General features: G+C 45.7%; 1 pseudogene; it reads left to right on the top strand.

Moving 5' to 3' along the window:
- The first annotated feature begins 960 nt into the window (after positions 1 to 960).
- On the top strand, positions 961 to 6,925 carry LOC147442719 (uncharacterized; annotated as a pseudogene).
- Positions 6,926 to 8,067: the final 1,142 nt, after the last annotated feature.

Here is an 8,067-nt window from a genome sequence, read left to right on the forward strand (position 1 = left end):
CATTTTTGAGCAATATATCCTCGGCACCCACAAACCTGTAAACAAGCCACTCTGGTAGGCTCACATAGCATGGTTCTTCAATAACCTGTATCCATACGCATGCTTGATACCCAAAATGAGAGTATACACCCACATTTGAAGCAATTGCATCACCTAGAATCATTCCTCCCTTTGCTACAGGGCTCTCCATAACATAATCTGCATCCAAAGAGCTTTGCAGACGGTGGTACAACCAAACTGTGTCGATCTATGGAAATGCAAGAAGTCCATGCATGGCGGTTTGCAGGCAAGTGGCAGGTACATTGGGCAAGTCTTTGATGGTGCTAGGAGCCAGGTACACCGAGTTGGAGCACTCGCTAGTCAAAATTGCAAGTGTTTTTTTGCTATCACAGGTGGCATGAGAAAATTCTTATATCACAAGGTTGGGAACGAGGCAAGGGGTGCTGGATACAAGTGCCATGAAGTTTATGATATGGGATTTTGTGTAGGATGTCTGTAGGACACACTACTGGCCTGGATGTGTATGTCAGATATGGCATATGGCAGAGCTCGTATGGCTTTCGACACCATTGATTAGGAGGCTCAAAGGTATTGAGAAGATTGATGGGTACCTCTGTCAGTTCATGCTATAATGTTGCAAAATGAGGGCACCATTCTAACGGTTTCGAACCTCTTTGAATTCTTGAAAGTCGACGACTAGTAGCTCGGCTCTAGTTTGTCAACGGCCATGGTAGCCAAGCCATTCTTGGTGTGATGCTTTTCATCCGGATACGTTGTGCGAAAAGAGTTCTATCAGATTGCGGCACAATTCGTTGTTCCTCATAACGACTGTGTGCGACTGTGCTTCCCGAAGCAGTGAGCCACATTAAGGTGTTTTATGAGACAATGGGACCTGAGAAGTAAAGGCTATGCAAAGGGATGCCCCGATTGGGGTTTTCTTGATTGACATTCGAAAGTCGACGGTTGCAGCGTGTGCGAAGGGGGCCAACTCCAAGGGTTTTTTAAGCTATTACTAACCAAAAAAAATGGGTGGCCAGATCGTGGAGCACTGCATGCAGGAAGATTAGCGCTGCAGTTGGCGGGGAAAGGGGAGCCACCTGTGTGGTTTTTCATGAGGCACTTGGCACTTGGGCGTGCATGAGGACGAGAAGGACAGAAACGGACGCGACAGTTGCAAAAACGAGGGAGTCGGATTGGTTGGGCAGAGGTAGGCGACCAATAGCGAGGTCGCTATTGGCCTAGCAGAGGAAGAGGGCCGAGAGACGGCCAGTGGCGTGGAGGAAGGCCAGTGCAGGGCCGGCACTGAGTGGAAATCCAGGGCTGGCCAGTGGAAGGAGAGGACCGCCTTGAGAGAGGGCTACAGGGCAGCGATACAAAGGAAGGAGGAGACCTGCCAGTGATGGCGTGAGGCAGGAGAGGGTGGCCGAGCTACTCATGAGGAGAAGGCTATTGGCCAGAGCTACAAAGGTGGGAGGAATTTACAGAGCCACGGGGTGGCTGCATGTAGAAGACAAGGAGGCGACCATGGGTTGCCGAGGGGATGATCCGTGAAAAGCGGGTCTTGGGGGCAAAGAGAGGTTGCTTCAGTCAAGGAGAGGAAGCCGCAAAAGCAAAGAACCTGCAAGGAAGGTCATAAGTCAGACGAAAAAGCTGGGTGGTTTTTTGGATGGTCCGACCCGCGATGAAGGAAAAATTAAGGCACCTCCATCATGTTCTCGTTTATTGAATAAGTTTACTATAGTACTTTGTACCTGCTATTCACAACGCTATGTTATGTGTTTCCCCGCTTGCTCGGAAGCCTATGCATGTGTCGTTTATTTGAGTGACTCAGGTGCAAGTATGGTGTAAGTTCTAAGTTCTGGTGTGTATTGATAAAGGGAATGCTCTTTGTATGATTGTGATATATGTTATGAGGATGAAAGCATGAGAGGAAATTGGGGTCTGTCAATGTTCTTGGGATATCTGAATGCGCCGAAATGGCTTATATGTGATTAAATGGTGTTACGCTTAAAGGTCGAGATAATAGAGTACGCGCTTTGTGGTCGAATGTTTGCAATTAGGGATGGTCGGGATTGGACTTGGACAATAGCTGTAGCAGATTGTGTATCTAGGTGTGTGTTTGCTAGGGGATAGGGGTGTTGTGAGATCACTGAGCTATATAGAGGCTATCAGATAAGGTGCTGGTGGTTTTCCCATTTGCCCCTTTCCATCTTGTGGTGCCCCCACGGAGGATCCATTGATTGCTGCCTAACAAAGTGTTCGTGAATCAAGATGAAGCAGCAGTTTGGTCCAGTGTTCAAATGAGATGAAGATGCTAACGATTGGATTGCCGATTTTGAGCTATTTATGCTGACGGTTTTGCAGATGCCAGGTGATGAAGCAAAGCTCCAGACTCTACCCTTGGTGCTGCGAGGTAAAGCAAAGGTTTGGTTTGATGGCTTAGAAGAGGTGCACAAGCAGAGTTGGATCGGATTTCGAGAGCAATTTCTACAAAGGTATCGAAAGGTGGTGTCGGCCTCGGAAGCAGATGCAAAGATCAAAGGCTTGCAGTAGGACGTAAGTGCAAATTTTGATGCTTTTGCTGATAAGTTTGAAGCTTTTTGGGGGGATTTGGCGGCTGCTACCCAAGCAACCAGTGCGGGATATTTGAAGCTCGAAAGGTTTCTATCCTGCTTGCATCCCTATGTTCATGAGAGGGTGGAGTATGAAGATCCAAGCACTTATGATGAAGCCGTTAGAGTTGCCAGAGCAAAGAGTCGAAAGATGAAGAACAAGATGGAGGCAGGATTGCTACAATCGGCAATCACGACAGCCAGTGGACTAAGTCCAAGCCGATCAATGAGCATCAAGAGGTAAAAGCCCTTTCTTTTCTTGATATGAATGTGATTAGAGCACGTGAAGCTGATGCCAAGCTAGAAGAGGTAGAAGAAGTGCCACTCAGGGCTCAAAAGGTGCAGAGAGGTATATTCAGAGTGCCACCGAGTTTGCTTCTTCAAGAGAGCAAGGTCGTAAAAGTTTTTCAAGAAGAGGTGCCAGTTTCAGAGCCAGCAACGAGAGTGATAGCAGTGGTCCAAGAATTGGCAAGATCAAAAGAGGAATCCGGCAGTTCTCAAAGGTCTAGCAGTAGTTTGGATACAGATAGCATGTGGGAGACAGAATCCATGCATTCTAGGTATTGCCTGCCAGCCAGCTAAAGGTCGAAGAGGCGTATAGTGTTTCACCTTCTGTGAATCTTCCAGTCGAGCAGCCCTATCAAATGTCTTGTGATGGTGAGTCCCTATTGTAGGAAGAGGTATGGTTTGATGGTGTATCAGACCTAATTGAAGAGCATGTTTCTGAGGATGACTTGCAGGAGCTAGAAGCAGAAGCTGAGATATGTCAAAGTGATTTGTCTATGCAGGGGGTGGGGCAACCTTGCCTTGGTGAGGATGTCGAGGTGTGCTTTGAGGTTTCAGAGTTTGTGTGTAGCCGTGGAGAGTTAGCTCCGGCAGATGATTCTATGGAAACTGGTGTAGGTGCAGCCTATGAGAGCGAGGCTCCATGCAATAAGGAAGGTGTCAACCTTGAAAATGATGAGGCATTTGATGAACAGGTTGAAGCTCTAGCAGGTCATGTTCTCGATTATGAAGAGTTGGCCTTGGAGCCAATTATGGAGGGTCTGGATACAGGTATGCAAGGCAGATATGTTTGCTTGGCTATGCAGCAGGTGGAGGCGAATGGTAGGGTCTTGCTATTTTATGTGATGCTATGGATACATGTATTGGTGGAGGTTGCTTTATAGGTGTTTTTGTGTCAGTGGCAAGACTTTTTTGCAGAAGACTACACTTTGGAGGGTTCTCTAGCAGATGACATGATAGCAGCTTATGGTACCAATGCTTCAAGTGGTAGAAAGCATGTTTATGATTGGCATGAGGGCTTGTGGATGCAGGGTGACTAAGCTCCACGCTATAAAGAGCTAAAAGGGTGGCCTATCTATGGGCCTACACGTGCAAAGGAGGTTTGAAGATGCATGTTTTACACGTGGATGGCCACGGCCAATGTTTTATATTTGATCGAGGTGGACTTTACACCATGCTTGGGGAAGCCTCGAGCTTTCCATTTGACCCTGGCTGGTGATACAATAGCAGATGCTCTTCTCTCTATATCTAATCTATTTATATAGCCACTATCATTTTTCTTATGCAGTCTATAGCTCTATGTTATATCATTCTCTCTATACATACTTATTTTACCTAAAAAATACTATGGTTGAGCATAAATGCTCAACGAGGGGGTGGGCAATGATGGTATAGCCAAACTGTGTCAATCTATGGAAGTGCAAGAAGTCCATGCATAGCGGTTTGCAAGCAAGTGGCAGGTACATTGGGCAAGTCTTTGATGGTGCTAGGAGCGAGGTACACCGAGTTGGAGCACTCGCTAGTCAAAACTGCAATTGTTTTTTTGCTATCACAGGTGACAGGAGAAAATGCTTATATCACAAGGTTGGGAACGAGGCAAGGGGTGCTCGATGCAAGTGCCATGAAGTTTATGATATGGGATTTTGTGCAGGATGTTTGTGGGACACACTACTGTCCAGGATGTGTGTCAAATATGGCATATGGCAGACCTCGTATGGCTTTCGACACCATTGATCAGGAGGCTCAAAGGTATTGAGAAGATTGATGGGTACCTCTGTCAGTTCATGCTATAATGTTGCAAAATGAGGGCACCATTCTGACGGTTTCGAACCTCTTTGAATTCTTGAAAGTCAAGGGCTAGTAGCTCGGATCCAGTTTGTCAACGGCCATGGTAGCCAGGCCATTCTTGGTGTGATGCTTTTCATCCGTGTACGTTGTGTGAAAAGAGTTCTATCAGATTGCAGCACAATTCGTTGTTCCTCATAACGACTGTGTGCTTCCCGGAGCAGTGAGCCACATGAAGGTGTTTTATGAGACAATGGGACCTGAGAAGTCAAGGCTATGCAAAGGGATGTCCCGATTGGGGTTTTCTTGAATGACATTCGAAAGTGGACAGTTGTGGCGTGTGCAAGGGGGCCAAGTCCAAGGTTTTTTTAAGCTATTACTAACCAAAAAAAATGGGTGGCCAGATCGTGGAGCACTGCATGCAGGAAGATTAGCGCTGCAGTTGGCGGGGAAAGGGGAGCCACCTGTGTGGTTTTGCATGAGGCACTTGGGCGTGCATGAGGACGAGAAGAACAGAAAGGGACGAGACAGTTGCAAAAACGAGGGAGTCGGATCGATTGGGCAGAGGTAGGCGACCAATAGCGAGGTCACTATTGGCCTAGCAGAGGAAGAGGGCCGAGAGCCGGCCACGAGAGCCGGTCAGTGGCGTGGAGGAAGTCCAGTGCAGGGGCGGCACTGAGTGGAAAGCCAGGGCTGGCCAGAGGAAGGAGAGGACCGCCTTGAGAGAGGGCTACAGGGCAGCGATACAAAGGAAGGAGGAGACCTGCCAGTGATGGCGTGAGGCAGGAGAGGGTGGCCGAGCTACTCATGAGGAGAAGGCTATTGGCCAGAGCTACAAAGGTGGGAGGAATTTACAAAGCCACGGGGTGGCTGCATCTACAAGACAAGGAGGCGACCATGGGTTGCCGAGGGGATGATCCGTGAAAAGAGGGTCTTGGGGAGTTGAAAGGAGTCACAGGCTGCAAAGAGAGGTTGCTTCAGCCAAGGAGAGGAATCCGCCAAAGCAAAGAAACTGCAAGGAAGGTCATAAGTCAGAGGAAAAAGCTGGGTGGTTTTTTGGATGGTCCGACCCGAGATGAAGGAAAAATTAAGGCACCTCCATCATGTTCTCGTTTATTGAATAAGTTTACTATAGTGCTTTGTACCTGCTATTCACAACGCTATGTTATGTGTTTCCCCGCTTGCTCGGAAGCCTATGCATGTGTTGTTTATTTGAGTGACTCAGGTGCAAGTATGGTGTAAGTTCTGGTGTGTATTGAAAGAGGGGATGCTCTCTGTATGATTGTGATATATGTTATGAGGATGAAAGCTTGAGAGGAAATTGGGGTCTGTCAATGTTCTTGGGATATCTGAGGGCGCCAAAATGGATTATATGTGATTAAATGGTGTTACGCTTAAAGGTCGAGATAATAGAGTACGTGCTTTGTGTTCGAATGTTTGCAATTAGGGATGGTCGGGATTGGGATTGGACAATAACTGTAGTAGATTGTGTATCTAGGTCTGTGTTTGCTAGGGGATAGGGGTGCTGTGAGATCACTGAGCTATATAGAGGCTATCAGATAAGGTGCTGGTGGTTTTTCCATTTCCCCCTTTCCAACGGTGCAAAACTAATTGTAAAGCAACCTTTAAAAGTATATCTATCAAGAACATGGCACCAACCTTCGACACCCTATCATCCCAAAGCAAAAGAGAGGGTTGCCCAACCCCTTGTCCAGACAAGGCATCTTTATACCTGTCTCATGCTGCTCTGTGACCGCCTCATCTACATGCATAATATCGTAAATATCATACCTTGAGGAAGTGGAGTCTGTCTCCCATGCTCTATCTCCATCGAAAGAGCTATTGCCACTTGACTCATGCTCTTCCCCTGTCTCAGAATATGGAATCTTGTCAAGACCCAAGGCATCATAGATGCTAGTCTCTTGTCTATATCTATGACTATTTTGGTCAAAGTATATGCTCGTTTGGCTACAACGTCAAAACTTGATTTCCAATGGAGGAGAGTTTGGCTCTGAACAGATTTCTGAGTTCACTTGGGTAATATCCTTCATCTCTAGAGAGGATGGAATATAGTAGATTATATCCTATGAAATGAACCATCCTTTTTGATCTATCACTGGACAAACTTCTATGAGCTGGTATGTGGGCCGTTCAAACACTGGTTGATCCTTTTTGTACTACAGCCCGTTTTGGTAGACATAGTGTGCATATGAATTATGTGTACTGTACAAAGCTAACTTCATTCTATTTGATGTGTCCCTTAGACTTGTGAATGATTGCACACTTGTGGCAGTGGATGCAGAATCATTTTCAAACCGATCAGTCTTTTACACATTCGGTGATATCTGGACATCTTGACATAATTCATGCAAAAATTTGTTGTTCAAAGAATCAATTTTAAGCTTTTTAGGTGTCTGTGCATCTTTATGCTGATTTTGAACTTGAAGTGATTTTACTGGTGCTTCTAATGGTAATGTAGAATCATCTGATTGCATTAAAAGTGACCAAGTAAATACACTTACATCAAGATTCACATTTTCAATTTTCTATGTGCCTTGCTTGGCAGTTCATGTGTCCCTGTTGTCAGGATTTCTTGGACAATCTTTAGAAAAATGTCCACCTTTTCTTCCCCAATCTGAGCAATACGTCATGACTCGTGGTATTTCATTTGGTTCCGTCATGTTAAGCTGTAGCTGAGAAGTTTCTATTTCTGTGGTTGCCAAGTTGGCGGCATCTTCTTTTAGAACACTGAGCATGAAGCTCTAGAATTCTCTACCTTGAACTTTGTACCGTCTTTGGTTTGGTTTCCCAATTAGACCGGCTTCTATTGGCTGATCTGTTGGATGCAATTCTGGCTCTCGATTATAGATCTGACCACTGTAATCCATGTACAATGATCCCGATTGCATGTGCACCAACATTATGTTTTGCTGGCTTGTGCAGATTTCAGGATAACCACTTGCGTTGACTTTCTGAACTTCTATCTGCACTTCATCTTTGAGCTTGTAATACCTAGCTCCACTAAAGTCTATGAACATCTGGGAGTTATCTGAATCTGGTTCACTCTGATTAATAGGATCTTGGCTCCTGTGCTACTTTTGCTGCTCATCAAATATCTATGGCCTTCTGAATCTGTATACAAAATTTTAATCTCCATTGTAGTCATATAACTGTAAAATCTGCTCTGCTGCAGTTGTAAATGTGTTGCCACTGCTACTAGCTTTCTCGGGTGTACTTGAATTCTCAGCTCGACTTCAGTCCATGTCGGCTTGCCATGTAAAAAAATCCTCTTAGAGAATTTTGGTATCGATTAGCATGATTTCTCTTGCTCGGGTTTGATAAAATTCCTTTCAAAGCACTTTTGCGGTTGACTGCTCTTCAGACT

This window comes from Adiantum capillus-veneris, chromosome 14 (genome assembly GCF_014529385.1).
Source record: "Adiantum capillus-veneris isolate H3 chromosome 14, ASM1452938v2, whole genome shotgun sequence".
Classification (NCBI taxonomy): Eukaryota; Viridiplantae; Streptophyta; class Polypodiopsida; order Polypodiales; family Pteridaceae; genus Adiantum; species Adiantum capillus-veneris.